Genomic DNA, 18,419 nt, shown 5'->3' with positions numbered 1-18,419 from the left:
AGAAGGACACTCAGGGCAGTAGTGGTCTGCACAACCAAATGCGAGCTCTTGGTTTGATGCAGAATAGAAAGGAAGAATGTCGATGGGTACTTGGATATTTTACATAACAATGTGCTGTTCCACTGGATGTATACTTTGATTTTTAATCTTCAATAATGTCTCCTTTTAAATGCTGAGAGACAATGTTACTATGGCCATGGCCTATGTAGTTACCAATAACTTGACTCATACATTTACCTCAATAATGGTTGAAATGTAAACCTAAGTATATTATCACAGATGTCCCACATTGAATAAAACAGTATTTATTTTAAAATTGTGATTTGTCATTGCTTGATGCATGAAACAAGACTGTGTGTCACCCGGGCTAACCTTAAAATACAATCAGGAAATTGGGAAATCTTTACTCAGAAAATATCAATAGGTCAGTTTCCACTCTGAGTCATAAACTAAGACTTTCTTGCACAGTTTCTAACAGCTGCAGCTTTCAGAAATCACAGCTGTTGGGTTTTAGCATACTGACTATTAGGAAACATGACAGCTCTTAAAGAGCACTCTCCAGGGAAGCTAAATGGCTACCACAGAGATGAAGGGAACTGGATGTTTGTGAGCACCTACAGCACCTTTTCCTGTTGCTAGATTCCTCCTCCAAGTTTATAAACAAGTATCTCAAGTCACTTTGGGATGGGACACGTCAAGGGACCAGTGACTGCTGCATCATTTGTTCGTTCGTTCGTTATGTGCCGTGTCATATGACATGGATGATCATGGTCATGACCACAACTGTGCTTGGCCATCTTTTCTGCGGAAGTGGTTTTCCTTTGCCGCCTTCTGGGCAGTGTCTCCACAAGATGTGTGACCCCAGCCACTATTAATACACTTCAGAGATTGCCTGCCTAGTGTCAGTGGTCTCATAAGCAGGACCAGCAGCTCAACCTACCATACATCACCTGCTCCCATGGCTTCACATGACCCTAATTTGGGGGGTAGGAGGGAGGGGGATGAGACTAAGCAGGTGCTACACCTTCCCCAAGGGTAACGTGCCAGCTAGTGGACAGAAAGAATGCCTTACAACTCCTTTAATTAAGATGTATCTCCACCCCACTACCTGGGATTGCTACTTATCTCTTTGAAAAGAGAGTTTCCATCATGAAGTAATTGAATAAAAATGAAAAATGGAAAAGTTAATTTGACCAAAAAAATGGTAGCTTATTGAGCACCCTTAATGCACACCCTTGGCAATTCGCTGCAGGGTGTTCTCTTTGTTTTACTGAGTAAAAGATCTGGGTCGCAGGACATACCTTTAATGAACAATTTCCATTGTAATGTATGGACATGGCAGCTGGTGAGGAGAGAACGTCCTATGTGTGACAAATGTCATTTTCAGTTCATACGGTTGCCTTACCACTTACATTGTGATACATACACCCACACTTTGCCCAATATTTCAAATTGACATTGCCTCATCATATTTCAGGGAATAATTTATGTAATTATATACCTAATTATCCCATTGAGAAACATCTACCCTTCATTAAATCTTTCACTGGTTTCATGTATTAGTGACTGAATTCCGATAACTGCTGAGAAAAAAAAGATAGTGGTTTTAATTATCAGTCTCAACTGCTGTTTAAGCCTATTGGCTGAGTTCAAATAAAAAGACAAACATCAGACATTCCCAGTTTACCATAAGGCACGCCTGGTCTGAAGTAAAATTTTAACAAGTCACTACTAGCAGAAGTTGTTCTGATTTCTTAGTACATCATATCCCAAAGAAGGCAGAGAATATCATGGTTTTGATGAAATATATCCTTTTCAACTTTTCATGCCAAGAATGGCCAAACTACTTGCTGGATTTGTGAATGCAATAGATATTTACCTCAACTAGAAATCAGATATTAACATGTGAGATTTCAGTTCTTTTATCCTTCTGCTCATGAAAACACAAGTAAAAATATCAGTCTCATATTAAGGTGAAATTCAACTAGTATATGCTATACTGAATGGGTGGGTTGGGGAGTTTGATGTTCAGTAGTATGTGAGTTTGAGAGCAGAAGCTGAAGTTGACAGTATATTCCAACGGCAGCTTTAAGGCAATGTACTCCATATTTAGTGCCCCAGTACCGTGTGTGACTCCCAAGCACATTGGGGGAAAGCGACTGTCAGTGAGGTCCCATGCTAGGTTGCTTTGTTTTCAAATTTATCCGTGAGTTCACACATTTCCCTACAGATCTGAAGCCAACAAGAGCACAATGGACAGGAAATTAATCTGTGCTACTCCCAGAGTTCTGGCATTGCACTGACAGGATTTTCATTAATGCAGTGTTAACAAACTTTGCACACATTTCATTGGAAACTAATAACAGTGTGTAAAATGGAATATTTTCCACGGTGCAGGAATTACATATCCTGAATGCTTTCTTTTAAACAGTGTCCAAGGTTCCTCAGCACTGAAAAAAAACAGTTCTTGTTACTGTGTATTTAGGAAGATTTGATAATAATAAGATTAGAAGCATATTAATGAAAATAATATTAGTTCTCTAACATCAAAAAGCAGCTTACCACTGAAAATTCAAAAGTTTAAATTCAACGATAACATTGTTGGAGGAACTCAGCAGGTCAGGCAGCATCTATGGGGGGGAATAAACAGTTGACGTTTCAGGCCAAGACCCTTTATCAGGACTGGAAAGGAAAAGGGAAGAAGTCAGAATAAGAAAGTGGAGGTGGGGGAGAGGGGAAGGCCTGCAAACTAGAAGGTAATAGGTGAAACCAAGTGGATGGGGGATGAGGGAATGAAGTGAGCAGCTGGGAGGTCATAGATGAAAAAGCTAGTAGAAGGCTGAAGAAGAAATCTAATAGGAGAGGAGAGTGGACCATAGGAGAAAAGTAAAATGGAGTGGTACCAGGGGGAGGTGATAGGCAGCGAGGAGAAGAGACGAGGTACGAAGGTAGGGAATGGAAAAAGGAAAATTTGCTGGAAGTTAGAGAAATTTTTCATGCAGGCTACCCAAATGGAATATGAGGTGTTGCTCCTCCAACCTAAGAGTAGCATCATCATGCTAGTGGAAGAAGCCATGAACCAGCATGTTGGAACAGCAATGGGACTGGAATTAAAATTGTTAGCCACTGGGAAATCCTGCATGTTGTGGAAATATCTCCTGCTTTTATAGGCAAAGCAATGCAAATCCATCTGCAAAAGCACTACAAATAGACTGATCTAAACATCATGGCCCCAAGTGGTCACAGCAGGCTCCCACTCAAAATTCGGTGGCCAGAAATCCAGTAAAATTATTTCACAATCACTTGCTTCATTGCAGAGAATTAATCCTTTTTATTTGAAAAGCATCACTCACACAGGACATCTCTGCAGGAACTCCCCAGGGTGATGATCCAAACCCAGGCATCTTCAGCTGCTTCAATAACCTTCCTTCAGTCACAAGGTGAGAAGTAGGGATGTTCACCGATGTTTTCACAATATTTAGCACCTTGCACAACTCTTCAGGTATTGATAACGAACCAGCCCATATCTAAGTATGGCTGGCCCAAGCTGATAGGTGGCAGGTGATGTTCACACCACACAAGAAACAAACAAAATTAACTATCGGGAGAAAAAACAACTTTCAGCCCGTGAAATTCAATGTCGTTGCAGTCACCGAATCTCCCACAATTAATGTTCCGGGTTTTACCATTGATCAGAAACTTACCTACATTCAGAATGTGACTGCAAGAGCAGATCAAGTGGTAGGAATCCTGTGGTAAATAACTCACCTGCAGATACTGCAAAGCCTGTTCACCATCTATAAGGCTCCAGTCAGGAGTGTGATGGAATACCCTCTACTTGCCTGGATAAGTGCAGCTTCAACAAATCTCAAGAAGCTCAACATCACACAAGCTGTGGCAGCACACTTGACAGACATTCCACCAACCAACATTCACTCACTTCACCTCCAACACACAGCATCAGTAGCTTGTACCACTTATGGGATGTAGCATAACAGCCCACCAATAGCACTTCCCAAACTCATGACCTACAGCAGCTAGGACCACAAAAGCATGGGACACTATCAGCTGGAAGTTGCCCTCTAAGTCGCACACTATCCTGACACGTTCCTTCACCACTGCTACATCAAAGTCCTGGAACTCCTTCCCTCACAGTATTGTGTGCATACTCTCACCTCCACAACTACACAACTCCACAACTTCCAAAAGGCAGCTCACCATCACCTTCTCAAGAGCAATGGGGTACTGGCTCAGCCTGAAAAGCTAACATCTCTTGAATGATTCAATAATTTAAATACCAACCAGTAGGCAAGCAATTGGAATTGGATTGCTATTAAGAACTCCTACCAGCAAGGACATCCATCTTTAAGGACCTACTTCCACAACCCAGGCATGCTCTTACCATCATCAAGGAGATTCAGGAGCCTGAAGACACACAGTCAGTACTTTTGGAACAACTTCTTATCCTCTACCAACATATTTCTGAATAGTCCATGAACCTGTGAGCACTACTTCACTATTTTGCTTTCTTTTTGCACTATCTTTCTAACTTCTACCTGTCTATGTATCTATCAATCCATCTGTTTATCTATCCTTTTATTTATCTACACTCATTGACTATTTTAATAGGTAGAGGAGGTACTTAATAAAGTAGCCATTGGGTATATTTCTGTACGTTCCTGGTTTTCTGTTGCTGTATCCCACTCACTTCAAGATTTAAAAAACACAAAATGCTGGCAGAACTCAGCAGGCCAGACAGCATCTATGGGAGGAGGTAGTGACGACGTTTTGGGCCAAAACCCTTCATCAGGAGGGTTTTTATTACTGTTACTACCGTCATTATTACCTCCTCCCATAGATGCTGTCTGGCCTGCTGAGTTCTGCCAGCATTTTGTGTTTTTTATTTATTTTCAGCATCTGCAGATTCACTCGTGTTGCCTTTCCCTTCAAGATTTGATGTGCTGTACTTACAAATTTGTTATTCCACACGCCACTGGTGTAATGTGTGGTTATTTGAATTACTCATTTTTACAGTCCGACCTCTCTCATTAACAATGTACTTGCACCCTCAGATATGTCGCTTTGGGTGTTTCTTTTGTTCCTTGCACCTTTCTCTGTAAACTCTAGAGACAGTCGCATGTGAAAATCCCAGAAGATCAGCAGTTTCTGAGATAACCAAACTACCCCAACCGGCACCAACAATCATCCAGAAAGTCACTTTGGCCGCATTTCTTCACTATGATGCTCATTCTGAGCAACAACTGAACATCTTGATCATTTCTGCATGCTTTGATGCATTGAGTTGTTGCCATGTGATTGGCTAATTAGATACTTGCATTAATGAGCAGGTATACAACTATATTTAATAAAGTGGCCACTGAGTGTATCAAACTATTTATTCATAAATGTTTCTTTCTGCAACATATTATTGAGGCAAGAGTCCTTGACGAGGATGGTTTGGACCCAAATGCGGGAGTATGAGCATAAAGCAAAATGCTAGACAATATCTTTGGTAGCGCTTGTGGCTGAGAATTGAGGCTCTGTGCAGGTGCTTTTTAAATACTCAATTCTTGGCACCCAAAACATGATTACCGATTAGCGGAATGATCCTGAACCTTGATTAGCAGAATGATCCAGCTATCCATACTCCGCAGAGTTAGAGTGTCTGAACTGCAGGTGAAACCCAGGGGAAAGACTTGCCCAAATCAGTATCCAGAATGCCCTCCAGGAATGTAATGTGAATTGTAGACTATGATTTGAGAAAATGTCCATCGGGAATCTATGGATCCCGAAGATCTGGTCCAAGACAATTTAGGCTGTCTCTCTGCTGCAGACGGTAACTTATCCAAGGCAAAGAACTTGCAGGCTTTCAAAAACTGATCAATAATGATGACAGTCTTCCCCTTGGATGGTGGAAGACCCATAAGAAAGTCCTTGCAGATGTGAACCCATGGTCTTTACAGAACAGTTAAGGGTGAAGGAGTCCTTGAGTTCGGGTACAGGGCTTCTTGCTCCGAGCACACACCTCACATGCCTGCATGTACTGCCAAACCACTTTCATCATTCCGGGCCACCAATACCTTCTCTTGATAAACTCGAGGATCTTGGCAATCCCTGGGTGAGTGGTCATTTTCGATGAACATCCCCATTGGAGACCCTGAGGGCGGACGGAGCTTAGAACGAACAGCTGATCCAGAGAACTGTTCTTAGGAATCTCCCCTTGCACTTGGGCTTTGCGAACAAGAGCATTGATTCCCCAACAAGTTGGAGCTACCACTTTAAACTTGAGGCAAGATGGTGGTAGGATACTCTTCTTGTTCAGGTTTGTCAAAGTGACACAACAAAGCACCTGGTTTCTGGTTCTTTGACCCCGGTTGATAGGTCAGGATAAAATTAAAGTGGTCAAAGAACAAAGACCGCCTGTCTTATCTGGGTTTCAGTCTCTTGCCCTCCTGAATATAAAGCAGGTTCTTGTGGTCTGTCCAAACGATAAAAGGGTTCCTGGTCCCCTCTAGACAGTATTGCCATTCCCCCAAATCTAACTTCTCTAAGAAGCTCCTGATTCCCAGTTTCATATTTCTCTCTGCCAGGGATAGCCACCTGGAGAAGAATGCACGTGGGTTCAGTTTACTTTCCGAAGGTGACCATTGAGACAAAACTGCACCCACTCCAATGTCTGAGGTAGCCACCTCTATGATGAAGGGAGGACCGGTTTCAGAGAAACTAAGGTGGGAGCTGATGTGAATCCCTGTTTAAACTCTACAAAAGCAGCCTCCGACTTGGTAGACCAGCCAGAAGTGTCCGTGGATTTCTAAGTTAATGCTATTAGCGGAGCTGCCACTGAGCTGAAGCTAATGATGAACTTCTGGAAAAAAAAATTGAAAACCCCAGGAATCATTGGACTTGTTTGACACTGGATGGTTGTGGCCAGTCTCTGGCTGCCTGGGTGTTGGTAGGGTCCATCTTGAGATTGCCATTGGAGGTAATGAAACCCAAAAATTAAATGGTCTTCACGTGAAATTCGGACTTCTACAGTTTGACATGAAGTCCACGGTCCAGAAGTCTCTTATGTCCCTGACATGAGTGACGTGCACCTCCATGGACTTTGAGAAAATTAGGAAGGCCTACTTATGGAGAGTATCCTGGAACATGTCATTTATGAAGGCCGGGAAGTCTGCTGGAGCATTCACAAGACTAAAGAGCATAACCAGGTACTCATAGTACCCCATCGGTATATTGAATGTGATTTTTTGCTCATCACTCTCCTTTGCACAGACCAAGCTGTATGCACTCTGCAGGCCTAGCTTTGTGAATATGCTTGCCCCTTGGAACATCTTTGAAGGCCATATTCATGAGTTGAAGACAGTAATGATTCATGGCTGTAAGCTCCAATCTACCATTTGTAGGAAACAGAAGCTGGTGCCGGCAGGTGAAGTGGATGGCTGAATCAAGCCTGTAGCAAGAGCCTCTTTTATATAATCCTCCATTGCGCTTCTCTCTGGGCCTGAATGTGCATACAATCAACCCCTTGGAATGCAAGGACCAGGCAGCAGGTCTATAGCACAGTCATAGGGTCAGTGCGGTGGAAGAGTCGAAGCCTTTCCCTTGCGAAAGTCCTCTTCCAAGTCCTTGTACATGGAAGGGATTTTGACCAGTTTGAGTGTTGTAATCTTCTCCAGACCTTCCTTCAAAGATGACTCCTGAGGCTTCTAAAGTGGCAGGGGTGATTGAACAGTCCTCAGAACCCCCTCCCTAGGTTCATCAAATGTATTTACAGAAACTGTGGCCAAATCAGAGTCCATATCCTTGTTTGTATCCTCAGGCGATGGCAGTGAGGCATTAGAAATGGTCTTTGCCCCTCCAGGAATAGGTTTCAAGGAATTGCGTATAAGAATCTTTCCTTTCCTCAAGACCTCAAGGCTGGATTCTTCGGCCTTGGCTGCAAGTGTTCCAGTCTGCTTGGCCTTCTTGTGAACTAGAGATTCCCTCTCTCTCGATCCCATGCAGTCCCAACTATACAGGGTTGGGACACACACAATCCCGTTGGCTGGGACTGGTCTGTCTGTTGTTGAGGCTAGGACTAGGTCTCCAGAAGTCCTCACCTGCCTCTGGTTCTTATCCCAGGTGATCTCCACCTTCAGCATAAAACCAGAATTGGGATCGGGAGTAGTAGCTGCCACCACCAGTCCTCCCAACATAGGACAGTCTTTGATCTGTCTCCCTCCCTGCAGTAATAGCAGCAACTTTGACTCCGACGGTGGAACCTCTCACCGGCAGGGAGTCTAGCCCGATCGGCATGGGTGCAACTGAGTCCTGAACAGCAGACAGGCAGGTCATGGTCCGCGATTGGGGTGACTAGAGGAGTTGGGGTGGGGGGTGGTTGGTGGAACTACGATGCTTTGAGACCAGGCTCAGGCTAGCTGTCACCAACCACTTGATGTAGTCCGACTTGCGCTCTGCCAGATGACTATCGAGATGAATGGACTGGCCAACCAGAACCTTATCGAGATGAATGGACCGGTCAACCAGAACCTTTCAGTCCTTTGCTGGCTCTCCTGTGGAGAGGGCATCCTTCAGTTTGTCTCTGAGTCCATGGCAGTATAGACGGGACAAGGCCTCCCTGTTCCAGCCACTCCCTTGAGCTAAGGTCCGAAACTCGATAAGATAGCATAGTTGGCAGCTGACCGTCCACCCTGTTGGCTCCTGAGTGACTCTGGCTTCCTCGTTGTGAAAGCTGACAAATGACTACCTAGAGGTCGTGTAACTCCAGGCTCTGTCTGGAAATCCTCTCGCTGTGCCAGAGTGCACGAAAGACTCTGATATCCTGCTGGGTCTATACTGGCTCAGTCGTACTGTGATGAGAGTCCATGATGAGGATGGTTTGGACCCAAATGTTGGACTATCTGAGGCTAGGATCAAGACATGGAATAAAACTAGATCATGAACTGAGCACAAGACAAAACGTTAGACGATATCTCTGCATGGGTTTACAATCGAGCACTGAGGATCCATTCAGGTGCTTGTTAAATACTCAACTCTTGGTGTCCAAAGCATGATTGCTAATTAGCGGGGCAGTCCTAAACCTTTAAATGGCCCACACAATCTGTTCATACTCTACAGAGTTAGAGCGTCTAAACCCCAGAAGCTGACATGGTTGGGTGTATCTCATAACAATTATTTTTTTTATCGATTGCATTTGCTGCCACAAAACAACACTTTTTAAGATAATAAAGCTGATTCTGATTCTGAACTGGATTGATATTGGTTTATTACTGTCATCTACAAGGGGTGATTGATAAGTTCATGGCCTAAGGTAGAAGGAGTCAATTTTAGAAAACCTAGCACATTTATTTTTCAACATAGTCCCCTCCTACATTTACACACTTAGTCCAGTGGTCGTAGAGCATACTGATCTTGGACGTCCAGAAATTGTCCACAGCAGGGATGATTGATAAGTTTGTGGCCTAAGGTAGAAGGAGATGTGTTATTAACTTCAAACTTTCTACATAATCACTCAAAGAGCTGACCTGCAAGTACATGCAACGAGAGCTGTATAACTCATCTCCTTCTACCTTAGGCCACAAACTTATCAATCGCCTGTTGTAGCAAGCCACAGTGAAAAGCTTGTCATGTTACACAGTGCATTGAGATAGAACAAAGAAAAACACCAGCAGTATACTGAAGAAAGGGCGATGCAGGTAGATAATAAGGTGCAATATCATAATCAGGTAGATTGTGAAATGAAGAGTCCTTGTATCATATCAGGGAACAATTCAATAGTCTTATAACAGAGCAAAACACACAAATTGCTGGAGAAACTCAGCAGGTCAGGCTGCAACTATGGAAATGAATCAACAGGCAACATTTTGGACCAAGTGCCCATTACTTGAATAGCTGATGATTAGAAGGTGACGCCCTCCTTCTTAAAACACAACCAGTTCGTAATCCTTGTGGTATGCACTTTCAGGCTTTTGTACCTTTTGCATGATTGGAGAGGAGAGAAGGAAGACTGTCTGGGGTAGTTAGGGTTTTTGATCATGCTGTTAGTTTTAGTGAAAGATAGACAGATAATTTAAATGTACAAACTCATAATTCTTATATGGTGATCAATTCACTGTTGGCCATTAATTGTTCATCTTTTATCTAGAACATTTTGAAGCTGTATTGAATTAATTTTCTAAGTATTTGCTACTCATACTTAACCATTGTGAATATAATGAACAACATTATTGAGTCAGAATCTAGTCTCACATCTGCAATCATGAGCCACTCAAGCAATGGGCACAACAAGACATGAATCAAGGCATTGGCTAATCTATCCATCTCATAGGAAGGAGCAACTCACATTCTCACTGTAGGTGAGGTCACCTAATACAATAAATAACCATATAACCATATAACAATCACAGCACGGAAACAGGCCATCTCGGCTCTCCTAGTCCGTGCCGAACTCTTAATCTCACCTAGTCCCACCTACCCACACTCAGCCCATAACCCTCCACTCCTTTCCTGTCCATATACCTATCCAATTTTACCTTAAATGACACAACTGAACTGGCCTCTACTACTTCTACAGGAAGTTCATTCCACACAGCTATCACTCTCTGAGTAAAGAAATACCCCCTCGTGTTTCCCTTAAACTTCTGCCCCCTAACTCTCAAATCATGTCCTCTCGTTTGAATCTCCCCTACTCTCAATGGAAACAGCCTATTCAGGTCAACTTTATCTATCCCTCTCAAAATTTTAAATACCTCGATCAAATCCCCCCTCAACCTTCTACGCTCCAATGAATAGAGACCTAACTTGTTCAACCTTTCTCTGTAACTTAATTGCTGAAACCCAGGTAACATCCTAGTAAATCGTCTCTGCACTCTCTCTAATTTATTGATATCTTTCCTATAATTCAGTGACCAGAACTGCACACAATATTCCAAATTTGGCCTTACCAATGCCTTGTACAATTTTAATATTACATCCCAACTTCTGTACTCAATGCTTTGATTTATAAAGGCCAGCGTTCCAAAAGCCTTCTTCACCACTCTATCTACATGAGACTCCACTTTCAGGGAACTATGCACTGTTATTCCTAGATCTCTCTGTTCCTCTGCATTCCTCAATGCCCTACCATTTACCCTGTATGTTCTATTTGGATTATTCCTGCCAAAATGTAGAACCTCACACTTCTCAGCATTAAACTCCATCTGCCAACATTCAGCCCATTCTTCTAACCAGCATAAATCTCCCTGCAAGCTTTGAAAACCCACCTCATTATCCACAACACCTCGTACCTTAGTATCATCGGCATACTTACTAATCCAATTTACCACCCCATCATCCAGATCATTTATGTATATTACAAACAACATTGGGCCCAAAACAGATCCCTGAAGCACCCCGCTAGTCACCGGCCTCCATCCCGATAAACAATTATCCACCACTACTCTCTGGCATCTCCCATCTAGCCACTGTTGAATCCATTTTATTACTCCAGTATTAATACCTAACGACTGAACCTTCTCAACTAACCTTCCATGTGGAAGTTAAATAAATAGTTAAAGAAAAGTAGTCAAGTAATTTTACAGATGGCTTTGGTATAGTTTTAGTTTTGATTTCACAGATAAATATTTCCTGTTTCTGTCCATTTGAGATCTTTAATTCTGATACAGTATGCATGCATTATGGCTCTTTATTAGGTACACCCATACACCTGCCCATTAAAGCAAATATCTAATCAGTCTATCATATGACAGCAACTCAATGGAATGCATGCAGACATGGTCAAGAGATTCCATTCTTGTTCAAATTAAACATCAGAATGGGGAAGAAATTCGATCTAAGTGACTTTGACCATGGAATAATTGTTGGTGCCAGACAGGGTGGTTTGAGTATCTCAGAAACTGCTGATCTCCTGGGATTATCACGCACAACGGTCTCGAGTGGTTACAGAGAATGGTGTGAGAAACAAATGAAAAAGAAACATCCAGTGAGTAGCAGTTCTGCGGGCTTCAGAGAGAGATGGCCAGACTGGTTCAAGCTGACAGGATGGTGACAGTAACTTAAATAACCACATGTTACTACAGTGGTGTGCAGAAGAGCATCTTTGAACATAGAACACATTGAACGTTAAAGTGGATGTGATGCAGCAACGGGAGACCATGAACAAGGATTCAGTAGCCGCTACATATGATATAAAGATGTACATAATAAAGCAGCCACATGTAACATATGGCTCAATATTCAATAATTTTAGCATAACATTGGGTATAAAAAATTTTAAAGAAAAAATGTCCAGTACATCTTAGTTTAGACTCAATTTGAACTTTGCTGTGTTAGTCATGTGTAGATGTATATATCTATAGAGAAAATCCATTTGGTTATTCACATCAGGTGGGATTTGACAGTATGAGTTATTTTATATTGGTTTTGGTTTATTATTATCACATGTACTAAGATACTATGAAAAGCCTTTGATTTGCATGCTCGCCAGACAGATCTTGTCATACATTAGTACACTGAAATAGTAAAAAGAGAAAATAAAATCAGAATGCAGAATATAAGATTGCAGGCAGAGAGAATACGTAGTGCAGAGAGAAAAATGATGTGCCAGAGCCACAGTTGGTAGATTGGGAGATGAAGAGTTCATCTATTCGCTCCTTTATATTCATACGTGAGAAATAGAGGCAAGAGTAGCCAAGTGGCATCTCGAGCCCTCCAGATTATTCTTCATGGTCATAGCTGTTCCTCCACATTATCCAAATTCCACCTGATCCTCACACTGATTGATCCATTTACTGTACAAAAATGTTTTGATTTCAGGCTTGAATGTACTTAGTAACTGAGAATATGGAGGGTGGCAGGATAGTGCAGCTAGTAGAGTTGCTGTCTTCTAATAAGAATGACTTGGGTTCAGGAGAAACCTCTGTGTGGTCAGTGGGGACTTTGTATGTTCACACTACAACCTCACGTGTTTCCCCCAGGTACTCTGGTTGTGTGCCATATTGAAAAGATATACAGACAGCAGATTAATTGGCCATTCCAATCAGCAGCAGTGCATAGGTGAGTGGTAGGATCTGGGAGAGATGATGGAGTATGTGGAGAATGGATTACACGGAAAATTATTGGAGTAACGGGATGGCCTGGATTTGATGAATTGAATGCCACCCTGTTCTGTGTCCATAAGGCCATAAAAGGTAGGAGTAGAGTTAGATCATTTGGCCCATCAAGTCTGAATTTCCACTCCATCATGCCTGACTTATTATTCCTCTCAGCCTCATTCTCCTACTTTCTCCCTGTAACCTTCGATGCTTTGGCTAATCAATAATATATCTAGAAAACTAAGAATGGCCCTTAACTCGGCAGTGCAGTTATCAGGGCACTGTCATGACCGTGTTACCAATAGCAAGCTATTCTTGCTTTTATGAGGCTGAGTTGCTAGCTCGACGCTCAACCCAACTTGGATTCGAACTTGCTCCAAAGTCTGGCGCTGATACTGTGCCACCAAGCAGGATAATAATATATCAAACTTTGCTTTAAATATGCCCAATCACTTGGCCTCCACAGCTGTCTGTGGTAATAAATTCGACAGATACACTGCCCTCTGGCTAAATAAGTTTCTCCTCATCTCTTTTCTAAATGGACATCCTCCATTTTGAAGCTGTGCTATCTTGTCCTGGATCCTCCAGCATAGGAAATATTTTTTCCACATCCGCTCTATCTAGGCCTTTCAATATTCGACAGGTTTCAATGTGATACCCCTTCTGTCTTCTAAATTACAGCAAGTACAGGCCCAGACCCATCAATTGCTCCTTGGATATTAACCCTTTCATTCCCAGAATCATTCTTGTGAACTTTCTCTAGGCTCTCTCTAAAGCCAGCACATCTTTTTTTAGATAAGGACTCAAAACTGCTCATAATTCTCCAAGTGTGTTCTAATCAATGCTTTATAAAGACTCAGCATTACATCCTTGTAGTCATGTTCTAGTCCTCTTGAAATGAATGCTAATATTGCATTTGCCTTGCTTACCACCAACTCAAACTGTAAGTTAACCTTTAGGGAATCCTGCACAAGGACTACCAAGTCCCTATGTACTTCTGATTTTTGAATTTTCTCCCTGTTTAGAAAATAGTCTATGCATTTATTCCTTCTACCAAAATGCATGACCATGCACTTCCCTCAACTATACTCCATCTGTCACTTTTTTGCCGATTCTACCAATTTAAGTCCATATGTAGACTATCTTGGTATCATCGGCAAACTAGGGCACAAAGCCACCAATTCTGCCATCCAAATCATTGGTATATAATATGAAAGACGTGGTCCCAATACCAAGTCCTGGAGAACACCACTAATCACTGGCAGCCAACCAGAATATGTCCCCTTTATACCTACTGTTTCCCTCCTGCTGGTTAGCCAATCTTTTATCCATGTTTGTATCTTCCATGTAACACCAGGGGCTCTTTTCTTGTCAAGCAGCCTCATACATGGCACCTTGTCAAGGGCCCTCTGAAATTCCAACTAAACAATATTCACTGTCTCTCCTTTGTCTATCCTGTAGGTTATTTGCTCAAAGAATTCCAAAAGCTTTTGCTGGCTTTGGCCTACTTTATCATGTGCCTCTAAGTAGCTCGAATCCTTATCCTTAATAATGGATCATAACATCTTCCCAGTAACTAAAGAACAGGTTAACTGGTCTGTAATATCCATTCACTTCTCTCTTCTGATTCTCTCAAATTTCTGGCTGCTAGTGTCTTCCACAGTGAAGACAGACACTAAATACTTATTAAGTTTGTCTGACATTTCTTTGTCCTCACTCCATTATAACTGTTACTATTTATCTATCTGATAAAAACTTTGTTATACTCTTTTATATTATTGGCTGGCCAATCCTCAGAGTTCATCTTTTCTCTCCTGAATGCTTTTTAGTTGCCTCTGTTGGTTTATAAAAGCTTTCCAATCCTCTAACTTCCCTAATTTTTGCCATATTATGTACCCTTACTTTTGTTTTTAAGTTATCTTTAACTTCCTCTGTTAGTCATTGTTCCTGCATCCTCCCTTTAGAATATTCCTTCCTCTTTATTGCCATATATCCTGTGCTTTCTAAATTGCCCCCAGAATCTCCAGCCATTGCTGTTTTGCTGTCATCCCTGATTGTCACCCCGTATCAACTTTAGCCGGTTCTTCTCATAGGTTTCCATAATTCCCGCTACTCCACTGTGTTGCTGGTACCTCTGACCTTACCTTCTTTCTCTCAAGCTGCAAATGAATTCTATCATATTATGATCACTGTCTCCTAGGTGTTCATTTACCTTATGATACCTAATCAAATCTGATTCATTTTACAACACCCAGTCCAGATCTACCTTCCCCTAGTGGGCTCAACCCAAACCTGTACTAAAATCTGTCATCCTTTATGCTTTGGAAATTCTTTATGTTTTGTCCTGTATGTTTAAGGAATGTTATGCGTTTTAGAGATAGTTGGTGATTTGGAAAAGTTTAAGTCTATGAGTTTTAGATGTGTTTCAAGTGTTATTTGGATTTAAACATGTATCACTGAAAATAACTGTACTTTAATCTACTTTTTAACCTGGAAGTTTCTTTCCTTATTAGGAGAAGGGACCCACCACTCGAATAGCTGGCATTGGCAACTAAACTCTCCATGGAGAATAAACAGGGAAGTTAACTAGCCTTTGATGATTGAGTATTACAGTATAATTTCCCTCTGATGAGAGTACTCATGGCTATCTATATCCAATAGGGATTAACATCGTCATTTGAGTTTGGAACTTCATGGTCAGCTGGGTAGAATACCATCACAATCTACCCAGGTGAAACAAATAAGAAATAGAACAAGATCTTATTACTCGTTCCTCACAAAGGGGTAAACAGATAATATGTCAAACAGCATTGGTACTTTCTTGCTTTTGTAGAGTAAAATCAATAAAGATGTTGAACAGCTGTTCTGCAAAATGTTATAAGAATGGGAAATAGAAATGCTCAGGGTTTACATATGCCACTTGTCCCAAGAGGAGATTCTTATTGGAATCATTCATTCATGCTTCACCCTAAGCTCAGAAGCAGTGAAACTTTGCTATATATTTTGATGCAGATTTTGCGGTTTCATTTTGGATAAACTGCTTTCACGTCAAGAAGTATCGTCTCATTTCAGAGCAACATAGGAAATTTAGGGAAATGAAAAGAATCTTGTTACAGCAATCATGCTTGATTTGAGTCAGCCTCAAGCCTGACATTTCTTTTCATGAAAAACCATCTGCCTGTTCCTTAGGGCCACTTCAACCAACAACATATTATCTGAAATGTTAGTCACATTTGCTGAAAAAGAAGCAAACAATAGGAAGGATGTGTATAGTTTTATGTGTTTATTCAAGATAACCCTATGCTGCTCATACCACTGTTATAAGGCTCACTGACCTGTCTGTGGTAAACTATGTATACCTGTCTGGACACGCCCCCTGCTGACTGCTCCTGTGGCTCCTCCCACAGACCCCTGTATAAAGGCGATTGGAGGCACTGCTCCTCCGTCAGCCTCCAAGATGTCGTGGTCACGTTTGCAACTAATAAAAGCTTCTCTTTTGCCTCCCGTCTCCAAGAGTTATTGATGGTGCATCACCATCATTACTCTGGTTACTCATTTTTAAATAATAAAATGACATCAGCTACCTTCCAGTCTTCTAGTGTCTCGCCTATGGCTTCCAAAACTGCAAAAATCACCATCTCCGATTCCCCAGAAATATTTTCCCATGTTTCCCACACAATTTGGGGATAGATCTCACCTGGCCCTAGGGATTTATCCATCTTTATGCATCCCAAGATATCTAAACTTTCACTTTCTTAATAACTGCATGGTCCAAATAATCAATATATCTGACCTGAACTCATTACTTTCCATGTTCTTCTCCTTGGTGAATACAGGGAGAATAAAGGCAAAAAGTATTCGTTTAGAAGTTCAATTAAGAGAAAATCTGCAGATGCTGGAAATCCAAGCAACACACACAAAATGATGGAGAAACTCAGCAGGCCAGGCAGCATCTATAGAAAAAAATTACAGTCAACATTTCAGGCTGAGACCCTTTGGCAGGATGATGAAAAAAATGCTGAGGAGTAGATTTATATGTTGGAGGACGGGAGAGAGAAACAGAAAGTGATGTGAAACCAGGAGGGGGAGGTATGAAGTAAGAAGTTGTGAATTTGATTGGTGAATGATATACAGGGCTAGAGAAGGGGGAGTCTGAAAGATGAGGATTGAAGGCCATGGAAGAAAGAAGAGAGGGGAGGAGCACCAAAGGGAGGCGATGGGCAGGCAAGGAGATAAGTTGAGAGAGGGGAAAAGGGATGGGGAATGATGAAAGAGAGGGAGGGGGCATTACCAGAAGTTTGAGAAATCAATGTTCAGGCCATCAAGTTGGAGGCTACCCAGACGGAATAAAAAGTGTTTTTCCTCCAACCTGAGTGTGGCCTCATCGCGACAGTAGAGGAGGCATGGATTGACATATCGAAATGAGAATGGCTTGACTCCACACATCAATTAATCTTTTGGACACTACAGGGATCTGTTCTTTCTCCAGCCATTTTTGAGCTCTCAATATAGAACATACTGTAGATCATTACAAGAAGAGTACAAGCCCTTTGGTCCATGATGTTGTGCCAAACTTTTAACCTACTCTAAGATCAATCTAACCCGTTCCTTCTATGTAACCGTCCAATTTTATGATCTGAGAGTTTCTTAAGTGCCCTAATGTATCTGCCTGGCAGGCAGGTCTGTGGACTCGCCACTCTCTGTCTAAATGATTTACCTCTGACATCATCCTTGTACTTCCCTCCAATCAGCCTAAACACTTCTAAAATAATTTAGTAGAGGGTGGTAGTAGATGGAGTATATTCTGACTGGAGGCCAGTGACCAGTGGTGTTATGCAGGGACCTGTGCTGGGACACTTGCCCTTTGTGATTTATTTATTTATTTATTCTATTTTCTGATACAGTACAGAGTAGGCCCTTCTGGCCCTTTGAGCCACACCACCCTGAAACCCCGATGAACCCTAAACTAATCACGGGACAAGTTACAATGCCCACTTAACCTACCTGGTATGTCTTTGGACTCAGAAACAGAAGCTACAGAGAAAACCCATGCATTCCACAGGGAGGAGATACATAGACATACATAGAACAGTGCTGGAATTGCGCTCCGACCTCTGGAACTCTATCAACTGTAATAGTGTCACGCTAACCACTGTGCTGCCGTGGCAACCAAGTTATTTTTTAATAACTTGGATGAGAAAGTGGATTACTAAGTTTGGAAGTGGAAGTGGAAGTGGGTTGGTGGAGCTGTGGAGAGTGTAGAACGTTGCCCTAGGTTACGACAGGACACTTACCAGATGCAGACCCGGCTGAGAATTGGCAGAT

At 41.9% G+C, this 18,419-nt stretch overlaps 1 long non-coding RNA gene across 1 annotated transcript in view; it reads right to left on the bottom strand.

Moving 5' to 3' along the window:
- The window catches only part of LOC132395398 (uncharacterized), a 43,686-nt gene extending 25,473 nt beyond the window's left edge, over positions 1 to 18,213 (bottom strand). Inside the window, exon 1 of the long non-coding RNA XR_009512599.1 lies at positions 18,099 to 18,213. This is a non-coding gene — a long non-coding RNA (uncharacterized LOC132395398). The remainder of the gene's footprint in view (positions 1 to 18,098) is intronic.
- Between the last annotated feature and the right edge of the window lie 206 nt (positions 18,214 to 18,419).

The sequence above is a fragment of the Hypanus sabinus genome, chromosome 6 (assembly GCF_030144855.1).
Source record: "Hypanus sabinus isolate sHypSab1 chromosome 6, sHypSab1.hap1, whole genome shotgun sequence".
Taxonomy (NCBI): Eukaryota; Metazoa; Chordata; class Chondrichthyes; order Myliobatiformes; family Dasyatidae; genus Hypanus; species Hypanus sabinus.
Note: the sequence above shows the minus strand (reverse complement) of the source record. Positions and strands in the feature narration are given on the sequence as shown.